The 21,763-nt window shown below is 42.2% G+C and overlaps 1 pseudogene; it reads left to right on the forward strand.

Moving 5' to 3' along the window:
- Positions 1-21,763, forward strand: part of LOC141107493 (class I histocompatibility antigen, F10 alpha chain-like) — a 178,504-nt pseudogene that overhangs the window by 151,127 nt on the left and 5,614 nt on the right.

Here is a 21,763-nt window from a genome sequence, read left to right on the forward strand (position 1 = left end):
GCTTTCTAACACAGACATCAATGTGTCTAAAGCCTGCCATAGATGGATTGCAATTTGGTTGGTTCAGCAGGTATCTGCTGAATTTTGATCCATCTATGGGCTGGCTGGTTGTACTGAAGTTGATCTATAAGTTGACTTCAGTATAGCCAGCCCATTTGGTTTTTTATATGCAATCACTGCTGGTGGCTGATCACATGGTTGAAGGAAAGAAAATTGCATAATGTGTGTCCAGCCTTAGAATGATGGGAGACTCTTCTGTACAGGATGCATTTCTCCTCCATACAGCCTTAGTTTTTACAGTTTGTACATTGAGCCAGAATTCATTAGGGCAAACAGTAGGGTTGATTTACTAAAACTGGAGAGCGCAAAATCTGGTGCAGCTGTGCATAGAAACCAATCTGCTTCCAGGTTTTTTGTCAAAGCTTAATTGAACAAGATGAAGTTAGAAGCCGATTAGCTACCATGCACAGCTGCACCGGATTTTGCACTCTCTAGTTTTAGTAAATCAAACCCAATGTGTGTCATTCACTTACAATCCAATGTTGATGCTCCATTGCACATTTTAAATGCTTTCGGCTGTTTACAAAGAGCGGTGGAGGAGCCTGTATATATTTGTCTGCTTATACAACATATAGCAGGCAGGTCAGACTGGTGTTTATGTGCCACATACATTCCTTCAATTGTGGCATTACATTTTGCTAGATCATGTGTGCTAACTTTCATTATAAGGGAACAAGAAGGAAGCGCCACCTAAGTGCAATAAGTTAAGTAGGATTTTAATGACACAACAATAATGCACTTACAGGAAGGTGAATAAAATCAGGCTCATCTGTGCTTTGGGCACAAGTTGCAGTCCAATCACTGGTCCATCATATTCCATGGGGAGGCAATCGTGGGAGACAAGATTTACAGTCTTTTCAGGAAACTGGAAATACAAAGGTCCATAGGGAAGCCTCAGATCTGGATCCGTTTTTCTAGAGGCCTGTAGAAGGAGCAGTTGACTCCGAGTGCATAGCCTGCCTATCCAACCCTTCTCACTCTGTGGAGTCCTCCCCCGGAAGTGATCCTGTGACCCGTGACCTCAGCCCCAGCTTCTTCCTGATGGCCACAGGATCTGCTCCAGGCTGAGCAGCAACAATGACTGCAGTTTCCCATCTTGGATCCGGATCTGAGGCTTCCCTACGGACCACTGACACACAGATGAGCCTTTGTATTTCCTTTGTATTTCCACAGGTGGCACTGATGGACACTCAAAGGTGGCACTGATGGGCACTGATAGGCGACACTGATGGGCACTGAAAGGCAGCACTGATGGGCACTGATAGGCTTTACTGATGGGTGTCATTGATAGGCAGCACTGATGGGCACTGATAGGCAACACTGATGGGCACTGATGGGCACGGATGGTCACTGATAATTGGCACTGATGGAGACTGTTAGATGGCACTGATAGGCTTCACTGATAAGGAGGCACTGGCAGGCATTAGTGATGGGCACTGATTGGCATCAATTGTGGGCACTGATTGGAATGCCTGGTGGCCGTGGGTGGCATACATGGTGGTCACAAGTGGTGGGTTTACCTGGTGGTCCTGGTGGCATCCTGGGTGGGCATCCTCAGGGGTGGGGGGGCTGCTCTGATCAATCAGCGCAGACCGCCCCTGTCAGAGGAGCAGCCGATTGGCTCTCCTCTACTCGCGCCTGACAGACATGAGTGAGGAAATGCCGATATATGGCTTTTCCTGTTTGCACCATGATCAGCTGTGATTAGACACAGCTGATCATGTGGTAAAGAGTCTCCGTCAGAGACTCTTTACCTAGATCAGAGTTGCGTTGTGTCCGGCTATCACGCCGCACCACTGATCACCGCGCTGCGTGCCCGCGCTGGCTCGTTATCCTGATCACGTCATATGACGTCCGGTCAGGATAACTAAACCACTTTTGCGCATGTCATATTGCTATATGGCGGATCGGGAAGTGGTTAAGGATTTCAGTTGAATTAGAGCTTAGCTGATCTTCAGTTGATAACAGTTACACAAAATATTGTCAGTTGAAATTATTACCATAATGTAATTACTGTACTGTTAGTAGACTTAAAGTGCTTGTAAACCCTTATATATGCTCAGTGAAGTGACTGGCCTGAAGTGATACACAGAGGTTAAACAAATACTCCCACATAAGTTGTACCTGTGTATCTGTGGTCTTCTCCTCTCTACACCTGTTCAGAGTCCAGAATTTATAAAGCTTATCTGTGTTGTGATAAAAAAATGGGGGGGGAGCTGAAGTTACACACTTTAGAGCTCAGTGAGGATAGCTGTTTGGATGGAATGGACACACACCCTTCACAATGCCCACAGGAACAGCACTGAGGCTGTCAATCACAGGTTGTGTGCTGGAGCTCCCTCCCCTGTCATCTTTTTTCTTTTGGTATTAGGAAAACTTGTCAAAAGTGACACTTAGTGATTTTAATTTAAATGAGACAAGTACACACTATAGAGGGATATACTTTGTTCATTTTCATATCTGAGGTTTTCAACCACTTTAATTTGGCTCCTTGAAGTCTTATTCCACTCAGTTTAGCCCATTATTATTTCATTTCACATGCCAGCCATACAGCAAAGAGTGTGACACACTGAGAATCCCAATGGTACCTGTTGTACCCCATTATTGTTTTGTGATATTTGTTGTTGTACCTCATAATTACATTGTGATATGATTGTTGCACTGCAGACTGTAAATTTTCCAACAAAAAATCCACCATCAACATAATATACATTTGTGTTCTGGTCCATCTATTGTACACCTGAAAGAAAAGAAACGCCCAACATCTACATGGGTTTGTGTTACTCAATTCCAACCAACTGGTACTGACCATCATTAGCGTTTTATTGTCCCATTCTTATAATTATGTTAAAATGCAGATCAAGTATAGAGATGGAGTTTATTCATGTCTCTGTTTATGGAGTATCATTGATTATTCAGCTAGCAGTGGTTGGCAACCAGGGCTTGGGTTTCTTTTTTCTGATTGTTGAGTATTGTCTTGGGGGGGTTCATCACCAGTGGAGATGGGAACCCAGCACAGGGATTTTTTTGTAACCATGAACAACATATACTATATAAAAATAAGATTGGGTAAGTTATTCGACCTGCTGACTTGGAAAAGTGAAATATCCATTTGAACAGTCTTACTTTTTATAGAAAATCCCCCCTCTGTATGTTGTAGGAAGAAGTCTGCCTGTAGATTTTTATGTAGAATATTCATGTAGCATCTCTGCTGGAACCCTCTGACAATATAGTAATGTACTTCTATTTAATCAGGTGAAGTTGGGGCTACATTGAGAAAATTCTCAGAACTTACATGTCATGTTTGTGTTTCCCCCTCAGATCCCAATGCAAATTCTAAGGACAATATGCCTATAATCATAGGTGTTGCTGTTGTAATGCTGATTGTCGCTTCTGTTATTGGATTCCTCATATACCGGAAGAAACGTTCAGGTGAGAAGATTCCCACATGTTACCACACCAGAGCTCTATTATCTATGATCAGTTGGAAGCAAATAAATAATTTCTCTACTGGGTAAAAAAAATATGCTGCACAGAGGGGCTATTCATGAAGGCTTTAAAGGACACCCATTTAATTTTTTGTCAGTATATTATTACAGAGTATAAACATACAGGCCATGGTGAGGAGAGACTAAGGCCCCTTTCACACTTATACGACTTGTCCCACGATTTTGTACTGCAAAATCATATGACAAGTCATTCTCCATGATTTTCAATGACTACCATTTATATTGGCACGACTTTAAGTCGTGCCGACTTGAAAGTAGTCCCTGCACTACTTTGGTCCAACTTCTATGCGAGTTGTACTCCATAGACCTCAATGTTAAACCCTCAAGTAGCATGCAAATCATACCTGAATAATATAGACATGGTTTCAGTACGACTTTGTAAGCACAAGCCTGGCTCGCTGATCGGGAAAGGAAAACGTTTTTTTCCTTTCGCGACGAGCGACAGGCAGTGCTGACAGCTGTCTGGTATGAATCCTGTGGGGGAACGCCGCGCCAAATTTTAAATGAAAAAACGGTGTGGGTTCCCCCCAGGGGCATACCAGGCCCTTAGGTCTGGTATGGATCTAAGGGGAACCCCCTACGCCGAAAAATCGGCGTGGGGTCCCCCCCAAAATCCATACCAGACCCTTATCCAAGCATGCAGCCCGGCCGGTCAGGAATGGGGGTGGGGACGAGCGAGCGCCCCCCCTCCTGGACCGTACCAGGCCGCATGCTTTCAACATGAGGGAGTGGGTGCTTTGGGGCATGGGGGGACCCTGTGGGCCCCCCCACCCCAAAGCACCTTGTCCCCATGTTGATGAGGACAAGGGCCTCTTCCCGACAACCCTGGCCGTTGGTTGTCGGGGTCTGCGGGCAGGGGGCTTATCGGAATCCGGGAGCCCCCTTTAATAAGGGGGCCCCCAGATCCCGGCCCCCCACCCTATGTGAATGAGTATGGGGTACATGGTACCCCTACCCATTCACCTAGGGAAAAAAGTGTCAATAAAAAACACACTACACAGGTTTTTAAAGTAATTCATTAGGCAGCTCTGGGGTCCTCTTCCGACTTCGGGGGTCCTCTTCCAACTTCGGGGGTCTCTCCGGCGTCTCCTCCCGGTGTCCTGATCTTCTGCCGGCTCCTCCGCTATCTTCTGCAGCTCAATTGCTAGCGGTGGCCCGGACTTCTACCTTCTGCCTTCTTCTTTTCTTCCAGAGATGTTGACATGACGCTCTCTCCAGCTAGAATGGTCTCTGAACGCTCCGCAATGGACTTATATAGGCGGTGACCCCGCCCCCTTATGAGGTCACTGTCCCGAGGCATGCTGGGACTGTGCCGTCATAAGGGGGCGTGGTCATTACCCGGTGACCACGCCTCCTAAAATGTCACAGTCCCAGCATGCCCAGGGACTGTGACGGCATAAGGGGGCCGGGTCACCGCCTATATAAGTCCGTTGCGGATCGTTCAGAGACCATTGCAGCTGGAGAGAGCGTCGTGTCAACATCTCTGGAAGAGAAGAGGGAAGAAGACGATCCAGAAGTCCGGACCACCGCTGGCAAAAGAGCGGCAGAAGATAGCGGTGGAGCCGGCAGAAGATGCGGACACCGGGAGAAGACGCCGGAGAGACCCCCGAAGTCGGAAGAGGACCCCCGAAGTTGGAAGAAGACCCCCGAAGTCGGAAGAGGACCCCCAAAGTCAGAAGAAGACCCCAGAGCTGCCTAATAAATTACTTTAAAAACCTGTGTAGTGTGTTTTTTATTGACACTTTTTCCCTAGGTGAATGGGTAGGGGCACAATGTACCCCATACTCATTCACATAGGGTGGGGGGCCGGGATCTGGGGTCCCCCTTATTAAAGGGGGCTCCCGGATTCCGATAAGCCCCCCACCCGCAGACCCCAACAACCAACGGCCAGGGTTGTCGGGAAGAGGCCCTTGTCCTCATCAACATGGGGACAAGGTGCTTGTCCGACTATTCAGTGGTGCCTTCATGGACTTCACTAATTGTGAAGGACCAGGGGCCCCCAGGCCACTAGGGGGCCCCATCAGGGTTACCAGTCTCAGTAAAACCAGGGATAGTATGTAAAAATCTGTGTTTTTTACATCAGTCCCTTAAATGTCCCTTACCGACATCATTTTGGTCTAAAAATCCTGGGATTATAGCTGCCCCGCCTCTCCAGTACCTCATCAGCCAATAGAAATACGCTGTACATGCCCCCTTCTCCAGCACGGCTTATTTGTCTGTAGCAGAGGAGATGCCGACTGCTGGAGGAGAGGAGAGGGAGGAGGGGACACTGCTGCCTGATAGAAGATAAGCTAACTGGCCCCAGCTAAATTAATTTTTGTCAGTGGCTTACCCTGGTGAGCAGGAGGGAGGATGTGTTTCCTCTAGCAGGGCTTCTCCTGTCTCAGAGGCTATTGGATCGTTTTTCTGTGTAATAAGTGCACTGCTCCTGGAGGAAGGACTTTCTGAATATCTCACCCAATCTCTGCTACATCTCTCTACTGATTACCTGCCCACCAGTACACAGGCACAGTCTCCTCCTCTCCTATATTACCACTTAATGTGTCTGTGAGCTGCTGGGGCACTACAAGTACCAGTATGCCAGGAGATCGGGCAGCAGCAGTGTGTTCCATGAAGATGATTTCTAGATGGAAAGTGCTGGTGTGTGTGTATATGTATGTGTATACTGCATGTGTATATATACTGTGTGCATGTCCGTGTAAACTGTGTGTAAACTGTGTGTGTGTCGGTATGTTTGTATACTGTGTGTGTGTACTGTGTGTATATGTATGTGTATACGTAGGGTTGCCACCCGTAGAGGATTGACCCAGACAGTACGGTTTTGGCAACTTGTGCCGGGTTTCTGTCCCCTGGAAACCCCCCTTCCTCTCTGTCAGTCCCCCCTCCTCTCTGTCAGCCCCCCTCCTCTCCCTTGTTCCCCCCATACTACACCAGGAGACCTCCCCCACATCCCAAAATTACACTGGGAGGCTCCCCACCAAACATTACACACTACATATACACTTTATTGTGCATGACACACGCCTGCCCTATATTGTACATGACACACACCTGCACTATATTGTACATTACACACACCTGCACTATATTGCACATTACACACACCTGCACTATATACACTATATTGTACATTACACATGCCTGCACTATATACACTATATTGTACATTACACAAGCCTGCACTATATACACTATATTGTACATTACACAAGCCTGCAGTATATGCACTATATTGTACATTACACACACCTGCACTATATACACTATATTGTACATTACACACACCTGCACTATAAACACTATATTGTACATTACACACACCTGCACTATATGCAGTTGGCTACACCCACTGTTCATCGCTGCATGTGCCACATTACTACTCCCCTAGGACACACAGATGTGTCCCAGGTATTTTACAATCTCATAGTGTATGCTACAAAAAAAATGCCAAGTCCCGCTGAAGTGTTCGGGTGTTCGGCTTGAAGAAAAGGTGGCAACCCTATGTATACTGTATGAGCAGGCCCGGACTGGCCATAGGGCACACCAGGCATTTGGCCGGTGGGCCAGGGCCGCCGGGCTCAACCTCGGGGCCGCGGTCCAATGCCTGTTGATGATGGCCGGCCCACCTAGCGGGAGGTAAGCGGCGACCGCGATTAACACAGGACGCAGTTGCCGCTCACCTCCCGCTATGCGGCCATGCCAATGTCTCCTCTCCAGGCTCTCCTGCCCTGCTGACGATGTCATCTATCAGCAGGGGTGGGAGGAGCCGGAGATCTGTACACTGAACAGCCTGGGCAGCAAGTCGGATCCAATTAAAACACTGATCGTTCTCCGCAGCCGGCAATAGCTGAGCAACAGGGGACGCTGCCAGGGCTGGGGCTGCCAATGTCATGGAAACGTATGATGTTAGGAGACCCTAGGCAGATTACGTCCATTCAAAAAACCAAGGGGAGTGAAGGAGACCGTTAACGTTAGAAGTGAAGCCATCAGATCGGGAGTGCATACAAGGAAAGGAGACACAGACGGTAAACGAGAAAAGGCAAAACAAGGAGTAATGGAGGACACAGGAAAATGTAAATTAGATAAAGATGAATGGTGGCAAATAGAGATAAGGAAGGGGAAGAAGAGGGGAAGGAGGGAAGAAGAACAGATAGAAAAAAGGGGGGATATATAAAGAGAAAAGGAGAAAGAGTGAGAAAAAAGAAACAGAAAAAAAAGAGACAAAAGGAGAGGAAAATAAGAAAAAAATACAAGTGAAAAATAAAAAAGGATAAAGATAGAGAAATGAGAATAGGAAAAATGAGGAATTGAGTGGGAAAATGAGACAAATTAAGAGCATAAGGTGCAACTGAGAAAAATGTTGGAAAATGAACTGAAAAAAAACCAAGTAAAGGAAATTACCCAAGTAAGAAAAAAATAAATAAAGTGTGTAAAAATAAATATAAATAAAAATAAAAAATAATGAAAAGAAAAGAAAAAAGGAGAAATAAAAAATAAATAAAGGATAAACATGAAAGAACACAAAGAATATTAGGAATAAGGAAATTTTACCTTCTATTACTTCTCAGGGGAAAACCCAAAATGTGAGATTTTCTTTTACATTAACCTTCACTGATAATGGCAAACAGGATAAATAGGGTAAATCTTTCTAATCCGGACACAGACAGCAATAAAAACTGACAGGTGTTCTAATCCCTTTCCCCTCTATCCAAAACTAAAGAAAAAAGTTTTTCATTTTAGGTATACTTTAATGGCTAGAATCCATAGATTGTAAAAAAAAGTATAATCTATCTATCTATCTATCTATCTATCTATCTATCTATCTATCTATCTATCTATCTATCTATCTACAGTGCTCGGCATAAATGAGTACACCCCTTTTGAAAAGTAAAATTTTTTTTGGGGGGGGCGCATGCGCAGCGCGATGCGGGTAGGACGTGAGTAACCACAGCTCCGTCTGACCCGGCTAGAGCGGGCTAAGTAACCAGAGCCAGACATACAATACGCCGCCGAAAATACTCCATACCCCTCGGGGAACCCTACGTGCATGCCGGTAAGAAGAATCGGGCATTCTTGCCGCTCACAACATCATTTAACCCACTATCTTCTGAACGCTGCAGGCAAGCAGGCCGGGAAGATGTCCCAAGATGGCGCCGGAGTCAGCACACACGCGGCTGCAATGAAACAACTCTCCAATCCATCCATCCACTCTCTCAACAATGGGAACTGTGAGTACTCATCCCCATTATCTAAAGCTGATTTGGATGCCAGCCTTACCACAATCTTTGATAAGCTGGTTAACAAGATACAGTTACTGATCTGATGCAAACGGTCTCCAAGATTTTCCACAATCTTCTTCCTGACAAACCAATGTCAGCATTCACATGCGACCGTATACACAGAGCCTTGCGCCCCAAACCCACACCTGACAAACCTCCCAGAGACATCATCATGTGCATGAAGGATTTTCTTACCAAAGAAGAAATCATGCGTGCTTCCAGAACCACCCCAAACATTGCTTTTGAGGGCAACAGGCTACAAATCTACCCTGACATCTCCCCTGCCACTCTGGATAGAAGACGCAGAATGAAGGAAGTCACAAACATCTTACAAACAGCTCGCATAAGATATAGATGGGGATTTCCATTCAAGCTTACTATCCCACATAATGGCACTACATACACCGTGTATAATGTAATTGAAGGCAAAGAACTGCTAGTGAAACTGGGACTACTTGATCCAGAACCACCTAACAGATTTCTAACTACTCCAAGACCCTCCCCAATATGGTCGACTCCATCTTCCAGATGCAACACTGCTGAACAGAGAAGATGGCGGCAACCTTTCCAGAACCAAACCACCTGACCACTTTGATTAAATGTTTTTTCTTTTCACACAAGGCCCCACTTGTTTAGCTGTCCTCTCAGGACTAAATTTTTAGTTCGTTTTTCTAATCCCTGTTTGGATGAATCTTTCTGAGCACAGCCCTAATCATCAGTTTGTTAACATCTGAACTTCCCCCACATCTGGTACCTGGACTTTATCAAGATCCTTATAAAACAAATGGAGGAATAAACTTACCACAATTTTATCTCAAACCCTTTCCTTTCCCTATTCCTTCCCTTCCCTCCATACCTCTCCTCCATCCCTCCCTTCCCTTCATTTTCCCTACCCCCCCCCCCCTTTTTTTTTTTTTTTTTTTTTTTTTTTTTTATTATAGCTAAAAGGTATATATGTGGCTAAAGTGAGTTTTTAGCTGGGCTTTGGATGGTAATTTTGGGCTGGGCATACTTGGGGTCTGTTAAAAATGAGATACAATCTCCTTATTTGTTAACCCCCAAGGAAACAGGGAATTTACCTCTACTGTTACATTTACCCCTCTGGTTAGTATTTAATTGTTTTTGTTTCAGTGTTTTCAAATAGCCCGCTAAGTCCGTCGTCGCTGGATTGTCTCCCCACCTGCTCATGCGGTTAATTGCCACATCCTTAATTTGGAGGGTGGTGCACTTGATGGCATTCGCAGGATCAGGACGAGTTTGTCCTCCTGATTCATATGGAAATTGTTGTGCCAAGATATTTCTTGTCCCTTTGGTTTTGTTATTTTTTATTACAATATTTACCAATTTCACCTTTATGGTCGATACTTTTTATAGATTTAAAAATGGAAGTTACAGTACTACTATTCATTCTCATCTAATAATCCAATGTTATAATTTTTTTTGTCTCAAATACTCATGCTCTAAATTTGATACTCATTTGACCATGGTTTCTCTACTGATACGGTATAAGATGACATTACCTTTCCGAGTGCTAAGCTTTAACCTCCCTCCATACGTTTATATGCTTTTCATTTACATTTCAATAAGTGTATCTGGGAAGGTATTATTTTATAAGCATACCTCTCTACAAATCACCAATGGTACTTAAAGTGATATCTCATAATGTTCATGGCTTCAATACACCTCACAAAAGGAAAAAGGCCTTCCAACACTACAAAAGAATTGGTGCAGATATTATCCTACTACAGGAAACCCATTTCTCTTCCTCTAGACATCCAAACTATTTTGACAAAACATATAGCCAATTTTTTTATACTACATACCATAATAAAACCCGAGGAGTTGCTATCTTTATACGTAACACTATCATTTTTGACTCACAACATATTTATAAAGACCCAGATAGCCGCTATATCATTATAAAAGGTCAGATAAATAACAAAGAAATTACTATTGCATCAATTTACGCACCAAATGACTCACATTCTTCTTTTTTCCAGGGCTTTTTTGAATCACTAGAAAAGCTTAGCTCTCCCCATCTGATAGTCGGAGGTGACTTTAATCTAACAGCACATCCAGCACTAGACAGAAGCAAAATTTCCCCTTCCACCAAAGCTTTCCCTAAATCTTTAAACAGATCCCTTAATAAATATCAATTAATTGACTCCTGGAGAGCACATAACATAGGTGCAAAAGTTTACACACATTACTCACATCCCCATGATGTCTACGCTAGACTAGATTACATTTACTGCACACCTATTCTATTAGCTAACTCCTCTAAAGCTTCAATACACCCATGCCCATGGTCAGATCATGATATTACATTTTTCGAAACTTCACACGTAGGCCTCAAACCATCACCATATAATTGGAGACTAAATGATACTATCCTAACAGATGCTTCACTGACACAGACCATTACAACACATATTGAGAATTATTTTACTGACAATGTCAATGAGGATACTCCTCCCACTATGATTTGGGCAGCTCATAAAGCTGTCCTAAGAGGCCACTTAATCAGTCTTGCTGCAAACAGAAATAAACAAAGACTCACAGATATCAAATGCCTTACTAAAGAACTTAACGATCTATACCATAAATTGCAATTAACTCCTTCATCAGAAATTACCAAACTTATTCAAGACAAGCGTAAAGCGTTGGATGTTATTCTTTCAGCTAACACAGAGAAATCATTAAGATTTTCCAAGGCTAAATTTTTATTACATAGTAACTCTCCATCATCTATGTTTGCCAAAAAACTTAATCACGAACACAAACCCCCACATACATACAAACTTAGAGACCACAAAGGAAATATGATCACACACCCTCAAGAAGTACTTAAAATATTCTCCACATTTTATAAAGACCTCCTCTCAAGCCCTCAGCCTCCTATAGACCAGTCATCCAGATCGTGGTTGGACGACATCAGACTACCCTCTCTTACCCCACAGCAAATGGAATCCTTGAACGCCCCCTGTACAGAACTGGAATTGACCCGTATTATAAAATCCCTCAAAACCTCCACAGCCCCAGGCCCTGATGGTTTTTCTTCTTCATATTATAAAAAATTTGCCCCCCTCTTAACCCCTCACCTGACTAACCTTTTTAAACACATTCTTAATGGTGGACAATTCCCCAATGAGATGCTTCTAGCTAATCTTTCCCTAATCCCTAAACCGCTTAAGGATCACTCTCTCCCTCAAAATTTTCGCCCTATATCAGTTTTAAACAATGACCTCAAAATTTTTGGAAGATTGCTTGCAGACAGACTGGCAAAAGTTATCACGAATCTAATTCACATTGACCAAACCGGTTTTATCCCTGGAAGACAAATTGTTGATAATGTCAGATTGGTCACTAATATTATCCAAGACGCAAATCTTTTCTCGCGGAAGCTTTGCCTCTTAAGTCTTGATATTCACAAGGCATTTGACAGCGTTAGCTGGTCTTACCTTAACCTTTTACTACCCAAATTTGGAATATCAGATAAATTCTTGCCGGGATTTAACGCCCTTTATCACAATCCCCAAACTAGAATTAAAATCCCAGGTCACAATTCAGAATTTTTCCCCCTTAGTAGAGGGACTAGACAGGGTTGCCCCCTTTCCCCACTCTTGTTCGCCCTTGCTATTGAACCATTAGCCCATAAAATAAGAATTAACTATGATATAAAAGGATATGCTAAGGGGGAAAACGAATTTAAACTCAGCTTATACGCTGATGATGCTCTTGTATTCCTTATGGACCCTATTACCTCTATCCCATCCCTCCTTAAAGAACTGAAACTTTTTCACAAAATCTCTGGCCTCAAAATAAATATGAACAAATGTTCTGCCATGCCAATTAACCTTTCTCAAAACACACAAAATGTATTATTGAGTAATTTCCCTTTCATTTGGTGCCCTAATTCATTTAAGTACCTTGGAGTTTCTATAACCCCAACACACAACCAGTTATATAAGTCTAATTACATCCCCCTTTTTTCCAATATTAACACTATCCTTAACTCTTGGTCTTCATTTCATATCTCGTTCCTAGGTAGAATATGTGCCATCAAAATGACAATCCTACCCAAACTTTTATATTTTTTTCGTACCCTACCAATTAATATTCCAAAATCCAAATTATTCTCTATTCAGAGAAATATTAACAAATTCATATGGGCAGGAAAAAAGCCCAGATGCAGCTATGCACAAATGCATAGACCCCAATCTGCAGGAGGTTTAGGTCTTCCCAACATATGGCTATATTACCTTGCTGCTAGACTAACACAGCTCTCTCAATGGTTCACCCCTATACATGACACCCCATGGAAAAAATTTGAAATTACCTCCATTAAACCACTTTACTTACAAGGAATACTATGGTCTAATACCACGTCATACAATAAACTCTCCAAAGTAAATCCAACAACCTTCCATGGCAACAAGTTATTTCCAGAATGGAATCAATCAAAATTGTAGAGTGGATATTCCATACCCTTAACGATACTATACATATATATAAAAATAAATGGTCTTATTGGATTACGGATTAATACCTAATTGTCTCTCCCCATTTCTATTTGTATACAACCATTGAACCTGCAATTTGTGAATATATCGATTTCATAATTACATGTTTCTGCCTAGAGATTATGGTCTAGTAATGTATTTCAATCTCCTAATTTAATGATAATGCTGTAACATTGTGACATACTCTGTTAACAATCCTATATTTTGTTTTGTTCTTCTGTGAAACTTCCAAATAAAACTTTTGTAAACAAAAAAATGAAAAGTAAAATTTTAATTAAAATCTCAATGAACACAAGAATAATTTCTAAACTTTTGACAAAACTGAGTTTTACTAGATTAGATTACATCTAGTATTTTGTATGACCTCCATGATTTGTAAGGACAGCACCAAGTCTTCTTGGCATGGAATGAACACATTGGCGACATATTGCAACATCTATCTTTTTCCATTCTTCAAGAATTAGCTTTTTTAGAGCCTGGATGCTGGATGGAGAGTGATGCTCAACTTGTCTCTTCAGAATTCCCCATAAGTGTTCGATGGGGTTCAGATCAGGAGACATACTTGGCCACTGAATCACTTTCACCCTGTTCTTCAGAAATGCAACCGTGGCCTTTGATCATTGTCATGATGGAAAAGTGCACGACGACCAGGGGCACGGAGTGATGGTAGCATCTTCTCTTTCAATATGGAGCAGTACATCTGTGAATTCATGTTACCATCAATGAAATGATGCTCCGACACCGGCAGCACTCATACAGCCCCACAGGACACTGCCACCACCATCTTTCACTGTAGGCACCATGCATTTTTCTTTGTACTCCTCACCTTTGTGACGCCATACAGATTTGAAGCCATCAGTTTCAAAAACATTTATCTTGGTCTCATCACACCAGTAGTCCCAGTAGTCTTTTTCAGCATGGGCCCTGGCAAATTCTAGGCAGGCTTTTTGTGCATGGGCTTTAGGAGAGGCTTCCTTCGTGGACAACACCCATGCATGCCATTCCTCTGCAGTGTACACTGTATTGTGTCACAGGAAACAATCACCCCAGTTTGGCTTTTTTACTTCTTTAGCTAACAGTAGTGAACTTGCATGGTGATTTTCTTCGAACCTTCCCATCTGAAGACGCTCCTGTCGAAGTGTTAACTTCCGTGGACAGCCTGGATCTCTCTGTGAGATGGTTTCAGTTCCATCTCTGTTATATTTTTGTATCACTATTGCTACAGTATTCTGACTGATAAGTAAAACCTTGCTGATCTTCTTGTAGCCTTCACCTTTCTTGTGTAAATAAATTGTTTTCTTTCTCAGGCCTTGTGACATTTCTCTTCCATGTGGTGCCATTGCAGACAGCATGAAACGGGAGGGGTTTTCTTTGTTAAGCAACGCCCTTTTATAATCACCTGTCTGCTGGACACCTGTTTAATGAATAATTAGACTCACCTGTAGTTGTAGCTCTTAAGACTTTCATTGGGGTGTATTTATTTTTGCAACATGGTCTTGAATGAATTTGTTAGGAAAAACACTTTTTTTTGTGTGAAAATTACAAAAATCTTGGTTGCAATCAATGGCCCACATTTGTTGGAGTATTTTGTAGTATAGTGTCCCATAGAAAATATTGATTATGAATGGAAAGTAAAGGTTTTCTGACAAATCTGTTGGGGTGTAGTCATTTACTGTATAGTGAGACCTGTATATATATTGTAATTTTTCCATGCATGAAAATACTTCTTGCAGTCCAGTTTTGGGTGGAGAAACAAGGCTGGGTTTGGGACATTGTGTACTCTATGCATGTTAGAGATGTGTAGTTGGGACGGGCAATGTAGAGTCAGGTATGGGTGGCCATTAGAACTGCAACTTATGACATGCATGTCAACATGTCTCCCGGAAACCTGGGAGTTAAATTACACATACTGACACTAAGCATTAAACAGAGAAAACATTTATTGTCAGATTTAGATGAAGACATATACCTGACTAATTTTTATTTTATTTATTAAGAGAACAAATCATTTCTGGGTTCTGGTCCCTAATCAATTCATCTCTGTTTATTTTAGTGATGGCTCCTGCTAATCCTAACATTTATGTTCCAGCTCCCAGTAAGTAACATTGTGTGTCATGTCATGTGACTGATCTATAGATATTATTTGAATTGACCTGATAGATTTGGTACAGAGCAGCAGTTGTCAACTATTTAGGTATAGTGGACCTCAGCTGCAGCCCTGACATCACCAAAGCACCGCACATAATGTTTATGTAATACTACAGAAGATTGTGTGTAGACATACCACAGGAGATGTCAGACTGTGAACATGCTACAGGTATGGTTGGTGATTAGAGGAATGGTGCTGGGGGGCAGACAGAGTCAGGGAACATGTTACAAAGGACTGCTCAAGATCACTTCCATTGCAATTCCTTTACAAATCAATGCTCACCCAACTAACTGCTGGGGTAGGAGGGTCATACAATAAGTGCCAAAGGGCTGGATGTGGCCATTGAGGTATAGGTAGGTGAAGTAAATTGGTATAATAAATATTATTGTACCTATGTATTAACTTGTCTATTCCCCTAGTTAGCTAGTCTAGTAAAACTCTGACCACATTGTGATTGATATCACAATAATACAAGGTTAGCTATGAAACCACGCACACGGCTTAATAACAAAGTGTTATTTATTTCCCAAGAAGATAGGAATACACTAACACAAAATACTAAATAGATGTTACAAACATATATTAACAAAATACATCATATCAGAATATCAAAGATACTTATCACAAGGCTCTCTGCGAGGCTTTGTATCATCAGGCTAGGCTCAGATGTTGAAGAAAGGGCCATCGCCATGAGGCTTAGGCCCAAGCCAGGATCCAAAGGAGAAAGGGACTATTTCTCTTCTGTGTGCCCTTTTTACTCACATTCACACACACTCGTAGCCACCCCCACTTGCCTCCTGTCCAATGAGGTATTGTCAAGCGGTAGTACTTCTAATATTTGTCCATTCTCCAGGAAGCATGCTGTATTGTCCACTAGGAGGAAGAGTTTGTCCATAAATCGCCACTGTCCGACCTGGGTCAAATCTTCATAGACATCTTGGCCTTTGATCTTCTGTAGCTCAACCCATCAGTCATCTTGGCAGCAGTGGCTCTCTTTGAAGCTTGTAATCACACATATCACACCAGGTGGGCTTGAGCCAAGCCCTTGTTATTCTGATATGCTACAAAGCTTTGATGTGCAACTGGTTACTTTCCAACTTGGGGCCATCTGCCTGTATCAGCCAGGGAATGAAATACCATAAATATAATATTAAATCATGTTGAGTTCCAACAGTAGGGAACCAGGGGTATAGAGATTGTTACTCTTGTAAAGAGTCTATTATGTTATCAGTTTTAGCTTTATTGGTCAAGTATATACAACATACAAAGATTTCTTAAGGTTTACAGCAGAGGTGTCCAACCTTTTGACCTTCCTGGGCCACAGTGGGCCACAGGATGGACACCCCTGGTTTAGATGTTTAAAATGGTTCTCAGTGTACTTTACACATAGATAAAAAACTATGCATATGTGTGCACCTGCCCACACACAAATATGTACAGTATACTTACTCACAACCATTGACAACAATACAATACGCAAGTCTTATGCTGGCCTTACATCTATACAATTTTATTTGATCGTTCATATGAGAAAATATAAAAATCACTTGTCCGACCATTCAGTGGTGCCTTCATGGACTTCACTAATTGTGAAGGACTTTTAGTTTGAGTACCATATCAATGTCTCAATTTTTGTAGAACAGCATTCTACTTCTGAGTTCCAAATTAACTTTGACCAGTGCTTGCGCATAAGAATAGTTATGCTTTTTCTTGGTGGGAGTGAATACAGCTATTAGAAATTGTTCATTCTTGTTAGATTTGACATTTTCCATCCTTGTCCTTGATTTTTTATTTTATTCAGCTTGCTTTGGTTAAAAGTAACTGTCAAAATGCTTGAAACTGGTATACATATGCTAATACTATACAAGCAATGTCTCACTGTGAGAGCTGTAAAAATTGAAAAGTTGTAGTGCAGACAGTATAGAAAAATCAACAAAAAAAATGACCCAATGGACTTTTAAGGGCACCCACACAATTTTTTTTTTAGTTACTTAGTTAAAATTTCAAGTTAAAAATATAGCGAGTATAAATCAACCATGAAATAGCATGCAGAGGGTACAGTACACTCCCAGCGTCTTATACTGTGTAGTCATATAGATAATATAGCATACATTAAATGTCAAGCAGTAATAAATAGAACAGATCAGCTGGGCAAAGCTGGCCCCACACCAGTAGAATTTAATTTAAAACTTTGTTTTTTGGAATATTCATTCAATGTTCTTATGGTTAGTGGGGTCAAATAGATAATCATTTCCCACTGTAGTGACAAGAAACAGGAGCAGGAAATGCATATGTTTTTTTCATTCAAGACAATCATACATATTGCAATGAAACTGATTAATAAGTTAGGGCTTTTGAATGAAGTTATTTGACTCAATTATGGGCAGAAACAATGTTCTGATGAATAATATTTCAGAATTTCTGCATGAATGTTTGGAAAAAGATGTTCATGACTTTGACAGCTTGGGGGGAGGAAACTGTTATTAATTCTGTTTATCCTAAGATCTGATGGTCTCTGCAGTGGACACAGTACTGTAGAGTACGGTGGGAGGGGACAGAGTCAGTGGCGTGTCAGCCCAAGGAAGGGGGGCCCACTGTGCCCTGACAAATAAAACAAACACATCAAGAAGCTGCCCTGAGCTCCAAAATGCCCCTCTCCACTCCTATGTGCCTTTCCCCAGCACTGAACCTTTGTAGCTCCCCTGCAGCTGCAGGCTTCCCCTCCTTCCCTCCTGACAGCTTTGTGTGCTGCAAGGGAGCCACAGGGAATTTATTTCTAGATTCCCCACACCAATACAAGACCTCCCTTGTACTGCGCCCCCCCATCACTGATCCACTGTGCCTCCTCCCTGCAGCGCTTTTGGTTGGTTTCCTCTCCTCCCCCTCCCACTGCCTACAGCTGCTGCTGCTGAGGCGGGAGATCAGTGCTGTTTTCAGGATGGAGAGGAGGAGCTGGTAAACATGTTTACCATCCCCTTCCAGAATGAACACAGTGAGCAATCAGTACTGATTTCTACTGTGTTAATTTATCACTGAAGCATAGTAAAGTCATGTTTACTATGCTTTACCTTGTGAGTGAATAGGAGCTTCTGTACAGAGACCTCTATTCATTAATATGCAGTGCAGCTGGGGCTGCAGAGAAAGGGGATAAGGACTGTATGCCCTCAGTCCTTTTCTCTGTCTCAAAAAAAGAGACATCAGTGGTCTGTTTAGACCCCTGATGTTTCACCAAAGCCCCTCCCTCAAAAAAGTAAAAAATATAAAAAAAAACTGTAAAAAATAAAAAAACATAGCAAGGCCTTGTTCATATGGGGCATACTACAGCGTACCTCCATGCAAGGCCATGCTGACAGCAGATGAATCATGGTTATTAAGGACTTGTTGGCCTCCCGCTCCTTCAATGAATTCATCGGATCAATTCAATATTTTTTACTTTGCTTCTAAAAATTTTTAATCCTTTCAAAAACAAATGAACTAAACTAAACCAATTTTGTTACGAATGCAGCAAAACAAAATCAGTAACTTAATGAATTGATCCGAAACTAAACACATTTTTACATTCTTCACATGTATAGTGATTATTTATTATAATTATCTGGTATACTCAGTCTTCTAATGAGAGAAGTTGCAGGATCTGCATCCCTTTAGAAGTCATTAACCCTTAGGGAGTATCCCACCACAGCTGAAATTCTTGTTGCAGGAGGGTGCTTACATTTCAACTTGTAGACTTGTAGACTTCTTGGAAAATCAGGGAGCCAATCACACAAGCAGAAAATGGTATACAGAATGTCTCCAGGGTGCCATCATTTTATAGAAAAGTCTCTCCATGAATGAGCACACAGAGATGTCCGTCCTTCAGAGGTCACAGGTCAGATGAACATTGCAGAAGAAAGGAAAAGTATTTTAGCTATGAAATAATTTAAAAAAAATTGAGGCACATCAGCCTTTACGATATAACACTTTATGATCAACCATTTCCCCTTATTCCATACATGGTGGAATGGATGTCAGTCACTTTTCTGCTGTCCTCTTAATGTTTTCTGATTGGCTAATTGCTGTGTGAAAGTGGGCACTCATATCTATATGGGGTGAAACTAACCGTAATCATCACTTCCTCTCTGCAGACAACTAAGAGAATTCTTCTACAGTAATTCATCCAACAGCTGAATGTGAGTCCCTGAATCTCATTACTTGTCTGCTTTGTATTCCTAGTACAAGTTCATGTCTCCTGTCTATACATATAAGTATCTTTGTATTATGTGTTGTGTATACTGGTGTTCAAACTTGACTTCATGATTACAGGATTTTCATATTGGTTATGTCCCAGACACTAAAGCTTGCCAAACACAGTGTGAGTTTTGGCCAATTCATCAGGAATTCTCTCAATGGGTGGCCCTGTTGGACGATCCTCGACTGAACAGTTGAACAGCGCCTGCATTCAATCAGATGCAGACACTGTTCAGGAATTAGGAAACAAAAAAGCTTAGAGGGGAAGGAACCCCCTACTATAGTATATGGGACTCTAATGGCCATGATGTGGTTAGTGAAGAAACACATAAATTCAGTTGTGTATAAAAAGATTTACAACTTAATTATACACAACATTTAAAAACAGTTGTTTGATCAAATGATCATGCAGCTTTTTGTTTAAATTATTCCAACATTGGTAAAACATCCACCATGTTAAGCAGATTTACAAAGTTGATATACATAATTCCAGATATTTTGTTCCAACGCATTTCACTGAGTATGCTTGCTTCCTCAGGGAACTTCTATGTATATCTGGAAAAATCATCATTGCAACAATGTTATTCAATATTCACAGAATGATAAATACTAATTTGATCTTATATAACCTTGAAAACAAAGAAGCTCACTAACAATATCTACAATTGAGTATATTCTTGTCTGCTGCAGTTCCAACAAAAAAGAGAAGCCGCACTTGTTGGCCACCTAACACCTGACTCACGCACAGGGGGCGGCCAAAACAGGCATTGGACCACCCAAGGGGAAAACCAGTGGGCCTGATTATGACCCACCACAACAGCTGAAAGTATAACCAAAAATAATAACTTAACTCAACATTGCCTGGGACAGGCCGAAGACCCAAATATGCAGCATACTAGTATATGGCTGCATATCCCAACAATGTATATATATATACATATCAAGTCAACCCCCCTGGGGCTATCCTGCAGGACACGTAATAGACACCATCATACCAAATACATCCGAATTAACCCACACCAACCCTAACGCCACCATACCACCTGACCCTAAACAACCAACATGAACTGGTATATATTTATATGCATTGTTCCGGTAATTTGCCTGCTGTCAGAATACAATGTTCTACAATTAAATATTAGTCTATCAATGCTGTGCAACATGGATGGAGGAATCGGTTCAGCTTGCATCTATATGTATATGGCCAACCTGAAGCTGGCCATACACTACTCGATTTTTGAATAAAGATTTGTATGAAAATTCTCAGTGCATTCAATGATAAGATGGACTGTCATTCGAAAGCTCTACAAAAAAGGTATTTATCGGCGTATAACACGCACCCCAAGTTTAGGAGGGCATTTTAAGGAAAAAAACTTTTAGGGAAGTTTAAGGAAAAAAAAGCTTACATTTAAATGCCCATCAATGCAGCCTCATCGGTGTTCATCTGTAGCCTTGTCCATCATTGCAGAATGATCAGTGTCCATTTGCAGCTTGCCCAGTGCCATTTGCAGCTTGCCCAGTGCCATTTTCAGCCTTGCCCTTAGTCATATGCATTCTTGCCCAGTGCAGCCTTGCCCAATGCAGCCTTACCCAGTGCAGCCTTGCCCAGTGCAGCTTTACCCAGTGCAGCCTTGCCCAATGCAGCCTTACCCAGTGCAGCCTTGCCCAGTGCAGCTTTACCCAGTGCAGCCTTGCCTAGTGCAGCCTTGCGCCATTTAAATCTGCCGCCGATAGACAGAGCCTGTGTACTTGGCTCGTCACGCCACCCCACCTCCCTGCTGAGGATGAGAGGATGAGAAGCGAGCACTTCTGAAAAAGACCGAGCCGAGTATACTGTGTACTCAGCTCGGCTCGGCTCGCAGTCCCGCCCAGTTCTGCCATTGGATGGAGTGTTATGTCCATCAAAGGAGCTGGGCGGGACTGTGAGCGGAGCCGAGCCGAGTACACAGTATACTCGGCTCGGTCTTTTTCAGAAGCGCTCGCTTCTCATCCTCAGCAGGGAGGCGGGGCAGCGGG

The sequence above is a fragment of the Aquarana catesbeiana genome, linkage group LG09 (genome assembly GCF_042186555.1).
Source record: "Aquarana catesbeiana isolate 2022-GZ linkage group LG09, ASM4218655v1, whole genome shotgun sequence".
Classification (NCBI taxonomy): Eukaryota; Metazoa; Chordata; class Amphibia; order Anura; family Ranidae; genus Aquarana; species Aquarana catesbeiana.